We start from the raw sequence: 12,942 nt of genomic DNA on the forward strand, positions 1-12,942 counted from the left end.
ACTTGAGCAGGGGATCTGGGCCCGATTATATCTCCAACATATGCCAGCTACAAGCTGCCTGGGCCTGCCCCTTTTTTCTGCTGTATGGCTCTCTGATAACAGGCTGTATAGCTCTCTGATCCTTCACATCAAGGTCTGGCATGGCATGTGTCCCCACAGCTCCACACCTGCTGGGTTGCAGCCAACAGCAGAGCTAAAGGTTCTTCTTGGTGGCAAACACAGAAGCCAACCCAGTCTTGCCCTTGATTGTGGTAGCAGGCATTTGGTCAGCCTCAGTCCTTGCACCTTGTTGTCAGTGCACAGTTTCACCTGCTTCATCCAGTAACAAGTTGCTACTACAGCAAGGCACACACAAATTTACATTAGCAGAGTAACTATTACAGGGTGCAGCAGCATGTTGAAGATGCTGATGGCAGTGAGGGACTAGCCAAAGAAATTTCATACCAGTGGAATTCTCCCACCCTCTTAATTTGTTCCATCACCTACTTTATAAGACTACCACTGTATTGAAATCTTTCTAGCTTTTGCCTTAGCATTTTCTAGCAGCTACTGCAAATTTCCATACTCTAACATCTCTTTTACAAGTGACAAATCTATACAATACAAGGTGCAGTTTCTTATTAGCAACTAGCTAGTAAATACAGGTGGTTTTATACACAAAATCACAACCTCTAATAATAGCTACTTTACAAGCACACATATTCAGGATGGTACTTTTCAGTTGTCCCCAAGTGATGTTTTGCAGTTAATTGTTCTTTCTCTTCCTCTATCTCATTCTGCTTGGGGTATTCACGGTCAGCTCCTGTAGCTGAGGCATCAGGTTTTTCCATTCATCTGTCCAGCTCATGGCAAGGCTTGACAAACTTTGCAGGCGGTCGCCATGGACCTGTAGGCAGGAGGACACAAATATACCCCCTCCCCCAGGTTATCAGTTCTTCAGTTCTTGAGAAGTAGACAGGTTAAATGCAGCATCATTACTCTCTCCCCCCCGCCCTTCTTTTTTTTTTTTTAATCCCTGCAAAAGCCGTCCTGCTGGGCAGCAACTACAGTGGCCTGCCTGCTTCAGCAGCAACCATACTCACCGGCAACCGCACATTTACGTTAACCCTTTCACACCCGAAATGTTAAACAGCTACCCCTTGAAAGCTTTTACATGAACCCAACAACAAGAAAAATACACAGAACACCGTCTGCCCTCAGCACACACATACAAACACACGCGTATGGGATCCCACAAGCACACTCCACACAACTACAATATTTGAAGCACAAAATCCAGACATTCATTACTCCCACTACAGTTCCACGTACAGAACGTGGCACAAGGACCCTGTGGAGACTAACAGCAAACCAGCTCCGAGAAGCATCATTGCAGTGCGAGGTGGCAGGCTCAACCTCAGCGGGCGTCCCTGCAGAGGCTCTGCTTCCGCCACATCGTATGAGGCTTGGGCTTTTATACTGACCAAAATGCACACTCATTCCAACACAGGTGGCCAGCCTGTGCTGGAAGAAGTGGCCAGCAGTATCTACAGAGGTCTCCAAGGGTTGATAGAAACCTGGACATACTTATATTTACCAACTTCTAGTACATGAGTATCACAGAGAAACTGTATGGGCTCCCCCTGTCAATTGCAAGAAAAAATCATAACATATACAGCTTGAGTATAAGATGATTTTAACACATCGGTGGTCACTGTTTGTCAGGCCTCCTTAACTATTTTGAGATCAAGAGCTTCCCACTCTTTAGCCCCCTGCTGTGTAGTAAACACAGGATATGCAAAGATGCCCATTGCAGAAAATTCCCCAGTAATGATCGCATCCTTGGTTACCCATTGTTACAACTGAGCATCTCCAGGGCCAGTGAGTCTGAGCAGACCGACATGGGAGTCGAAGAGTCAGAGTCTGGAAGCAGAGGATATAAATCTGGCTCGGATTCAGGGGATTCGGGGGCTGATCCTGGGCCAAACTCAGGGTCTCCGTTGCTCGCAGCTGTGTCTTTCTTATCAGATGTCTCTCGTTCGGTATGTAGCCATCTGCAGACCTGGCTCCTCCGTAACTGAGTTAAAAATTTCCACTCTAGGGCATAATGGGTTGGAGAGGCTCACAGTTCCTTTAAATCTCCCTCTAGTGCATGATCCCTATTTTCTACTGCGTGCTTCAAAATGGCGCCGCAATCGATCCGGCGCCGAGGCACCGCCTTCTTTCTATCGGATTCCTCGACATTTATCATGCGTATACCTTCTAATATACTTTCTCTGTCCTTTTTGAAGTCCCTACTTTCGGAACTGGGGTGGTGGGGGAGCAGGGGGTTACACCTCCTCCACGGCACCTTCTGATGAAGGAGGGGGAGAAAAGGAAGGGGGGGGGAACCCTGTGCTCCAAGCACAGGGAGCGCCTCCCGAGTTGGGGGAAACGAGTTGTAATCTTCTCCTGGTTTCAACCGACCGGGGACGTCTGTTCCTAGTTTCTCCGTTGCTACCGCGGCAGTTTTCTTTTCCGCCTTGTCTCTTTTTATACAGTTTATTACTTCTCTCCGTGGTTTACCGAGTTTCTTTGCTGTTTTATCATCATTAAGCATTGAGTCAAATAGTTCATCACCAAACTTTCGCCACTCACTCTCCTCAAAAACTGAATTAGGATCTACAAAAAATCCCTTAGCCTTCCCCACAGCCACTAGACCTGCTAGCTGCTTTAGAGTCTCAGGCTCAATTCCCCGCTTTTATAGAAAGCACTGTAATAAGTTCAGGGCTCAATTCCCCGCTTTTATAAAAAGCACTGTAATAAGTCCAGGGCTACCTCTTGGTCCATTTTCATGGCCAGCCTTTTCTGGATCGTCTTCTTCTGGGTCGTCCTTTAACCTCGGTCTCCGGATCAGACTCCCGACGCAGCAGTGTCTGGTCTCATCAACACAAGGTTTATATATAAGCACACAGGTGAGACTATGCAGACAAGAACTCAGATTATTCTACTGAAACTAAGGACAGAAGTTTTTCTTCTGTGTCTTTCTACAGGTTAAAGAAATAAGACACTGTAGAAGCAAACCGAGCTAATTTCATACCTGCTACTAAACATACATAAGGGAACTGAAGATTAACAAGGTGAAGTCCATACTTTCAACTCATCAGCAACTGAAAATCCCCCCAAATTTAGAAGACCTCCTGCAACTCAATGACATTATTAAACCAGATGTACGTGATTTCTAACCCTTATGACTGAAAGTGAAGTGCTTGCTTTATTCAGTTTTATGAAGGAGTTTTACATGTTTAGCTATTGAAATACTTTGATTCTCCTGCTGTCATTAGTTTTGTTAAAAACCCCAAGCAGTCAGTAGTAGAACAGTAATACCTACACACTTAAGTGAGACTGAACTGCACTTCATCCCCCTACACAGAACATAAAAACAGAAGAAAAATTTTCTACTGCTTCTATGAGACATTTGCTATGAGTGTCCCAATGCACTGAATAGGGGAAGGGAAGGAAAGGAAAATAGTGTAAGGATCCTTCAAAACTTTAAATACACATTAATCCTAACAAAATGACCCCATATACTAAACAAAACCAACTGTAATGTATCTATCAAACAGGTATTGGTGAAACCCTGAACAATAACTTACTAAATTTAACTTATTCTACCTTATTAGCATTTGTATGCTGAAATAATATTCATTCTAGAACAAGATTAATCCTACTCTCTCAGCAATGTGTGGTTATTACTAATTTTAAGTTCAAGGAGCCACAGTTAGAGCAGAACATTTTAGACAGGTATTAGTGCATTCTCTTTAGTACCATTAAAGAACTGTACCATTAAAACTTCTCAATACTTCATACATTGCTATTTTCGTGTCTTTCAGGGCAAAATATCTAAAACCTAAGAACATCATGGAGTAGCAGTAGACAACAAAAATAACAGAGTGAAAGTGTATCTCTAGTCAGGATGCAGTCAAAGTAAAATATAAAATCAAATCATCAGATATTCAGCTCTAGCTCTATTACAGTGTTGCCTAACCTTGATAAAATCTTTGATGAGCTGGGCTGCTTTAACCCCGTTCTGTACATTAAAGCTTATATCAACTTTTACTTCAGTGAAGCAATCTGTCAGTTTAATAATAGGTACCTGCAAAAGAAAGACAGGTTAAGTCAATACAGATTTCCAAGAGACATTTGGTTTCATTCATACTTATATGCACCAGTAAAACTGAAACGTTTTATGACTTTGTTGAGAGAAAACAGTACTCCTATTTATTTAAGAACGCACTCTCCTTGCCAATCTGTTTACATCAACTTTGCTTTTCTAACTCATAAATGCCATTTTCAATTTACTATCCTGTTTAACAGAACTTAACACTTAATCTTCAAAGTGATTCCTTTTAAATTGTTTTTAGTTGTCTCCTAGTGCAGCAGCACAGCTCTAGTGGGAAAAACAATCACCAGAGGGAGACAAACGCTTAAGAAATTAAGATCAATGGTAATAGATACTCAAGAAAATACACACTCCTGTCATTGTGGGTCACTGATTCCTCATCAAATTCATCTTCAGACAAGAAGCACAAGTTACTGAGAACACTATGACATATCTCCACCTGAGTGGTTTCCAAATTACCTCTCTCTACTAATAATAGCCATCAATTAGACACCTGTTTAACCCCCAACACACTTACATACTCTTACAATTAGCAGAAGGTAGGAAGTTATAATGGAATTTATCCTATCCTGTGCGAGGCATACCATTACATATTTATATAAGGCTGTACTTAGTACTTCTATGTGAAAATGTATTATGTCTGCTTACTTACAATAAGAAAAAATTACTTATGTAAAAACTGAGTCCAGAAATTCACAAGTTTAATCACATTAATTCACAACAATGACTAATATAATCTCACTTTAAAACAAGTGTATGTTGTGTAGCATGAACAATCAGATTATTTTCCCCAACAGAAGAAATGCTTCTGTTGCAGCACTATCAATTATTTTAGAGTAATAAAAACTGTAATAAATAAAAAAGTTCTAGCTTATATTTATATATAGTTTCTGCTTATGAAAATTCATCCTTTTAACCAAGATATTTTATTACACATTTAGCTTAGAACAAGGAAACACCTTCTTCCCCCAAACTTACAGTTGCTTTATCTAAAACCTTTACTGAGTTTTCATCTGCTACATTGTGCTTTCTAAGAGCTTCTTCCAGGGTCCAAAGAGGCAATGTCTCCCACTTTCCAAACACAACTAAATCAATATCACTGAAATAGAAAGAAAGCACAGATTTATTCACATTAAAAGACCAATACACTTAAAAGATAAACAGCTGACATCCACACATAACCAAAATAAAGCTGACAGAATGTAACCAAATAATTTATTCTTAATTTTCTGAGGAAAGAGGTGGGGGATGAACTCTTACACCTGGGGAACTACAGAATATTTCAGATTACCAAGGGAGGGGACAGACACACACACACACACATACACACACACACACACACACACACACACACACACCCCCCACTTGGGCTGCAAATCCCAAGATTAGTCTCCTCAGGCCACGCTGTCAGCAGAAATGGATCAGCTTCACCAGAGTGATTCTGAGCAAGAAAGTAACTTCTTGTGGAGCACCACCTTTGGGCTGTATTAATCAGTAACGCTGATTTAACAGCCTGTCACTGAAAGGGAAAGTCCTGGTCTCCATCCTCTGCTCCCAGATGCATGGCCCTGTCTCCTCCTTTGCTGCAGGTCTGGTGTTTGTCTAATCTACAGCAAATCAACTCAACATATTAATGGATGTGGCAAAAACCAACTCCCCACCCCTAAAAAAACCCAAAACATTGTGGGGTAATTTCCTGCCTCTTTGCATTTCAAAGTTGGGTTTCTGGGTGATCAGAGCACCAGCTAGCACATGGTAAGCAGCTGGTCTGTAGCGCCAAGAATAGGGAGCGGGGAAGGAGATCGGAAAATGTGGCAACTTTGACTTCAGGAAGCAACAAGCTGTTAAGCAAGATCAAACTAATTAACTTCATTCATTAACTCAGCTCCTTGAAGAGGTGTCTCCATCCCTACACTTCCTCCCTATGCACGTACACATTCTTCTGACTACAAAGGGATTTGACACCCTAATTCAGTGCCTAAACTCAAATCCAAAAGATGACTGGTGTCCAAACCAAAGCCAGTAAGGGCTACTGTGAGATCTTGAGCTCTTTCCTCTTTGCTCCCCAACTTCTTTGATTTTCCCTGCTTGGTTGGGTACACAAAGGAGACGAGCATATAACCCTGCAGCTATACGAGCAGACCAGTGGCACAGAAAACTGCAACAGGCAACACCAAAAAAATTAGGAATACTTTTCCTCCCAACAGATCCTACAGGTCTGCTGTTTCACAGACAACACTGCTTTAACAACCTCAAAGAAACCGAAATATCTCTTGCCAACAAGCAGTGTCAGCAGCAGTTCAGCTGCATGCCATTTAGCTGGCAAGGGTAGGCAGCACTCAGCCAGCTGCAGAAAACTATGTTAAAAACCTGCTTGGAGAGCAGGAAATGCTACTGGACACTTCTAAACTAAATTGGTGTTAAACCCACTACTGGTGCTGAGAGTTAACAAGACACTCTTTTTTTTTCTGATACACACCAAGAGAGAAAAAGTAGTTCTGTTGTCACCTTGAGTATAGATATTGCCTGAAAAATAACAGAGATGCAGCAGCTAAACAACCCTGTACCCAAACCTTCAATATCAGCTTAAGTAAAAGATTAGACAAAATATAACACAGAATAACAGAATAAAAAAAAACACACTGCAGGTCTTTCTGAATCCCAGAAACTGAAATCTAAATTAACTATACAGTTACTGACGGGTAGGGAAAACTTAGAGCAAAAGGAAGCTTGGATAGAAGGCAACAGTGAATTAATTACCCCCATGCAAACACTCATTATTTTGAAAGTATAGCAAGTACTGCCACAGGAAGGGTTTTGTTGGCTTATGTACTGTGTTTAAAAACACCTGCATTTTTTTCTCCCCCCAAAACTCTGCTGAGACAAGTATGGAGAAAAGGCAGTATATGAAATCAAATAGACAACAGCAAAGTGGTTTTGTTGCATCAGTTTCAAAATAATCAGTCATGTGGATAGGTATAGCTCTCTTGCATTATCAGCAACCCATCAAGTTTAATCAAGCCTATTTAAAATCAATGGAAAAAAAGCCAAAAATGAGGCATTGTGAAAACAATGTGTATTTGTACACCTTACTTCTGACTTTCCAAACAGAAACTGAGCAATTCAGTCTTCCTGCAACCCCTTAGACTAAAATGGGTATTAAAACATCTGTCAGATTCTTTTTCAAAACTACATGAAATGATGACTTGGGTATCCGGCACTTGTAGTCAGTACTAAATACCAATTCCTCATGTTCCCAAAGTACAGAACTCAATTCAAGTGTTAACTTCAGGACTTATGCTATTTAAATGTGTTTGTCCCCTGCAGCCATTTAAGCCTTTCATTCTATTTCTATTTAACTGTCAAAAATACTTACAATTTCTACACAGAAGATACCAATGAAACTGAAAAATTACTTTATGAAAACTAGTAATAAATTTGGAAAAGGTAGATGATGGCTATTGTACAGATTTCACTAAAGAAGAGTGAAAGAAAAAAAGCGATTCTGTATGCAATCTTGTCTCTTCAGTGCTAAGATTATCATAAAGAAGGCAATGTTAAATGTTTCAATTTAATCACCTGTGGAGATAATTTTAGCTTTTCTTTTAAGGCCAAACTCTTATTTCGGTTCAGTCACTAAAGAAGCCAAGTCACAATACAAGCCTTTTTTGACAACATGGTATTTTTAGATCTTTTACTAATACATGCAAAAATCTATATAGCCACAGGTACTACAGTTAATAGTCTTAATTACTAATTTTTGTATACACTTTGCAGAGTACTAATAGCTTAACACTTTCTTAATATAACAAGTATACGCACAAGCAACAGATATTAGGAGATCAAATAAGTCACTACAAAGGTATAAACTCGAAAGGCTATCTTTTGTACAGAATTTACACTGAAAAATTACTGACCTTGTAGGTAAATATAAACCAGTTTTAAAACTTCCAAATATCTGCACCTGAAACACAAGAACAGAAGAAGTGATTCAGAGCAGCACTGTTGAGAAGGACTTGGGGGTTTGGTTGATGAGAAACTGAACATGAGCTAGCTTCAGTGTGTGCTTGCAGCCCAGAAAGCCAACCGTATCCTGGGCTGCATCAAAAGGAGCGTGACCAGCAGGTCGAAGGAGGTGATCCTGCCCCTCTACTTCTGCTCTCGTGAGACCCCACTTGGAGCACTGTGTGCAGTTCTGGTGTACTCAGCATAAAAAGGACATGGAACTGTTGGGGCAAGTCCAAGGATAGTAAGGGGGCAGGAGCACCTCCCGTACGAGGACAGGCTGAGAAAGTTGGGGCTGTTCAGCCTGGAGAAGAGAAGGCTGCATGGAGACCTCATAGCAGCCTTCCAGTATCTGAAGGGGGCCTAGGAGGATGCTGGAGAGTGACTCCTCATCAGGGACTGTAGCAATAGGACAAGGGGAAATGGGTTTAAACTAAAACAGGGTAAGTTCAAGTTAGATATAAGGAAGTTCCTTACTCATAGGTGAGTAGGCACTGGAATAGGTTGCCCAAAGAAGTTGTGAATGCTCCATCCCTAGCAGTGTTCAAGGCCAGGTTGGACAGAGCCTTGGGCAACACGGCCTAGCGTGAGGCATCCCTGACCATGGCAGGGGAGTTGGAACTAGATGATCTTAAGGTCCTTTCCAACCCTAACTATTCTATGATTCTAAATGATCAGGATTCAGAAGACAAACAAGTTCTATTAAATTGCTTGGAAAAGCTGGTTATTGCTACCCTCCATTGGTATATTTTGGTACTGCCAACAGGCACATTCTGAATAGAAGTACTCCCTTCTGTTAAAACATTTACATCTTCAGTGTAGTGTAAATTGCTAATCTTCAGTGTTATTACCCACAAAACATTAATAACTTTGACTTTTCTATTACAAAACCTTCTTTTTAATATAAAAAATTCACCATGACCAAATTTAGCAAAAAACCATAACTCAAATTTAAAACACTTTAGAATGATAGAACATTAAGAAAAACCCAGTTCAGTACAATTTCTTTTCTGCTTTCATATCTCAAAGTATACCCTTCACTTTTTAAAAACATTATCTAAATTTAATATATTTCCATTGCTTTGCATACTAAAAAAGAATTGCATCACAGTTCTTTTCTGAACTGCAGAGCAAGTAGCACAACTCTGTTTATTTCTGCTTAAAAAAAAAAAAAAAAAAGTTTCAGAGTTTCACATCCCCCAGATTTAATTATGCTGGATTTTTGCTAGCACCGGAGGTTTAAATAAGGAGGTGTCTGTTGTAAACTGTCCAAACCCACAGTTGTTTAGTCTGGAGGAGGCTCAGGGGGGACCTTATGGCTCTCTACAACTACCTGACAGGAGGTTGTAATGAGGTGGGGGTCAGCATCTTCTCCCAAGTAACAAGCAATAGGAGAAGAGGCAATGGCCTCAAGCTGCACCAGAGGTGGTTTACGTTGGATATTAGGAAAAAATTTTTCACAGAGAGGGTGATCAAACATTGGAATAGGTTGCCCAGGGCACTGGTGGAATCACCATCTCTGAAAGTGTTCAAAAACTGTGTAGATGAGGCCCTCAGCGATATGCTTTAGTGGTGGTCTTGGCAGTGCTGGGGTAATGGCTGGACTTGATGATCTTAAAGGCCTTTTCCAACCTAGTTGACTCTATGATTCTAACTTAGCCAAGCCTCACAGGGAGGTTGGACTCCTGCTAAGTCTCAAAGGGGGACTGGTGAGACTTCAAAATAAAAATATCTACACATTTGGACTAATTTTCAACCAGACAGTCTTCTGATGTGTTTCCTGGAGCCACCTTACAGACCTGTGTATTCTGCTTCAGTGAGTCTCATGCACTAGCTTGACTGCCACTTATTTGTATGTCAAGTGACCCACTTTCTATGTTTTTCCCCTTAGGGACAAGAAAAAGGGAGAGATGGGAAAAGACGATGTTTTGCAAGTAAGTGTTTTGATACTTTATTAGACTGGGAAGCTAGTTTGCATGCTTCCTCTTGATTTTTTCATATCATTTAATTCTTCTTACTCCCTCAACCCACCCCCCAAAAAAGCACATGCTGACAGTAATTTGAATGTTGAAAATTCACAGCTTCTCAAACTAGAAAAGACTGCAAGAGATGCCACAGAACTAGCATCAATATTATATTAGATCTTGACAAAAGCATAAAGGCATCACAAAGCTAAGAATGTAACTATTATTACTATTTTCAATACAGGATAATAATAAAAGCATCCTCTGTAAAACTGTTTGGGTTCAGTCAAACCAGGATTTATTTGTCCACCAGAAATATCTGAAAAGTGCTTCTCCACAATCAAACAACCACTGATGGGTTCGGAAAAAAAATAAATGTCCTTCCACATTTTCAAACAAAACAGTATGCTCAGCTGAACAGCAAAGAGAGCCTTTACTGAATAAACAATCCTGAAAATATTCATAAACTGATACAACATATGACCTTTACAGAAAGGAATGAGACAATATCTGCTGTTGTACAATAATTTGGAATATGAGAAACACTGAATTATTATAAAAGAAACCCACACTTCAATCCCTCTCTCATCAAATCTGGAAAGATGGGCGAGGAAGAGTGAGGAAATCGGAACAGAACCATTAAAGGATTTTGATTTATAGAACTGGAATTTAAACTGTTGAAGCTCCGGAGCCATGTACATATTTAAAGTATCCCAAATACAGGACACTATCATGACTTGAGAAATCTGAGACTTAGTTTTGTAGTGTGCCAACGCTGCCACTTATGGTTTTATTCTATGTGGACAGAGATATGTATTTGCATTCATAAGATAACTTAAGACTTCACAGTACTGTAATGGACTCCTACTCCTGTATGTTATTGTTACTATTTATCCTACATTTCTTCAAACTTACTCGTATTAAATTCCAAAGGTCCTGGATGAGCTTTAATTACAGTGCGTGTCCAAATATGTCCTCACTATGCACAACAGAACTTGGAAACCCACAAAAAGTTGGAAACTCTTTGCTACCAAAGTCTCTCCATCAAAAGAAAACAAAAAATCTATCTGTAGCCAGTTTAGAGTTCCCTTTCTTCTACATCATTAAGTAGAATTTTCTGAAGTTTGTCAAACTAAATAGAGTGAATCTTTTTACTTCCATTCACAGTGACAATATTTTCATAACTGAATTGTGTGAAGTATGCCACATTACCTCTTTTCAGATTTACGAAGCCACATAATATTCAGACACGAATCCGAGGACATTATGACAAATACATCCTAAATTCCACTGTATAACTACTTATTTGTTCAGTAGTAAAACTTTCACATTCAATTGGTAAAAAATCTTTGTCTTAAAATGCTCCCATTTAATGTTTTGGGTTGTTCAGTTTCAGCGTAATTAAAGCCTTTCTTATGGTCAGAGCCTTGCTGATGCCAAGAACAGTTCTCACTTAGTAGGAATGTTTCCTTCTAAGCACATTCCCTTGAGTAAGAGAGCAAATGACTTCTGTATATAAAGTAACAGTTTAGGATACCTAGTTTTACCCTCCCTCCATCTGCTTTTTCAGCCTTTGCCTATGTGGAACAGGAACAGACACATTCTACACACTCTGTACGTTCAGATTCATGAAGCCTGATTTTCATTTTCCTTGGTATCTGATTTTTATAGAGTATGTCTTACATACATGTTTAGTGAGAAATTACAAACTGAATGTGTATGTTTAACTTACAAGTTTATTTTAGCTGGATTTGCTGCATCTATGACTCAAAATGAACGGCTTAAAGATTAACTTACCATTTTACACTGCAGCTAAAGATAAGGACATTGGACCAGGTAACACTCTACCTTCTCAGAGTGTGTACTCAAAACTTAAAAAAAGTAGCTAAACCGATACAGATTTCCAGAAGGTTAGTGATTGACTCAAGGAACTGAAAAATTACAACAAAAGACTGTCAAAGTTGAACACAGTTGAGTTCAGCAGTTCAGTTCCCAACCAGATCTGTAAAGTAAGTATTAGAAAAACAGCATTACAGTAATTTCCAGATTGTCACCTGGCATGCTGTGTCACCTGTGTCACTGTTCTGTTCCTCTCTAGCCTCCAGAAAATGGAAGGGCATATAAGAGGAGAATTCTTCCTCAATGTAACAACAGCACACAAGATGCATTTAAGCTCTGAAGAGCAGCTACTGACTTGAGAAAAATTGGCACATTCTTGCTCTCTATCATTTTCAAGAACAGCAAAGAAAGAGGGTCATAGCAGTTTTAACTGGCAATAATTGAAAAGTGAACTTCAGTTTTCAACTACATTGTGTGTGCTTCCTCTCAGTCACATTACAGCTAAGCCCAGTGGCCAGCTGTCACTTGTGGCAGGGCTTGTAATTTGTTTCCCCCCTTAAACAGATTACAGCTACAAAAAACAGTTTCAGTAGCTTAAAAAAAGACTTTTTTTCTCAAGCCCCCAGTCATATATATATATATATATAAAACAAACATTTTAATACAAAAGACCTAGCTTTTACAGATCAAGTCTGTCCTACAAACAGAGTATCTCTGGATGCACTAAGTTCTTGTGCCCTGTTCAAAGTGTTAGTGGTAACAAAGAAAGATCCCCTGGTAACAAACCCATTCTCCCCATTACACTAGTTTTAAGTCTGAAGCACACAAACTTGTTTAGGAAATAGCGGCCTCTTCTTCAGGCTGAAGCAGTCAGCTGTTGTGGTGAAATCCCCTACTATAAGACTTTGGCAGGGTGTATCAGAGCAAGCACTGGTTTCTACCCACACTATTTCCTATACTATCACCTGTCAAACTGGCAGCCCACTAACTCCT

General features: G+C 40.0%; 1 long non-coding RNA gene across 1 annotated transcript; it reads right to left on the bottom strand.

Annotated features, from left to right (window-relative positions):
- Positions 1-3,747: 3,747 nt before the first annotated feature.
- Positions 3,748-8,151, bottom strand: LOC130593332 (uncharacterized). Its single transcript, XR_008970784.1, has 3 exons — positions 8,059-8,151; positions 5,120-5,240; positions 3,748-4,114 (listed from the first exon to the last, which is right to left on the bottom strand). It is a non-coding gene; the product is annotated as an uncharacterized LOC130593332 (long non-coding RNA).
- Positions 8,152-12,942: the final 4,791 nt, after the last annotated feature.

The sequence above is a fragment of the Pezoporus wallicus genome, unplaced genomic scaffold (assembly GCF_028554395.1).
Source record: "Pezoporus wallicus isolate ANWC-B61680 ecotype Strahan unplaced genomic scaffold, APGP_CSIRO_Pwel_v1 contig_13982, whole genome shotgun sequence".
Lineage (NCBI taxonomy): Eukaryota > Metazoa > Chordata > Aves > Psittaciformes > Psittacidae > Pezoporus > Pezoporus wallicus.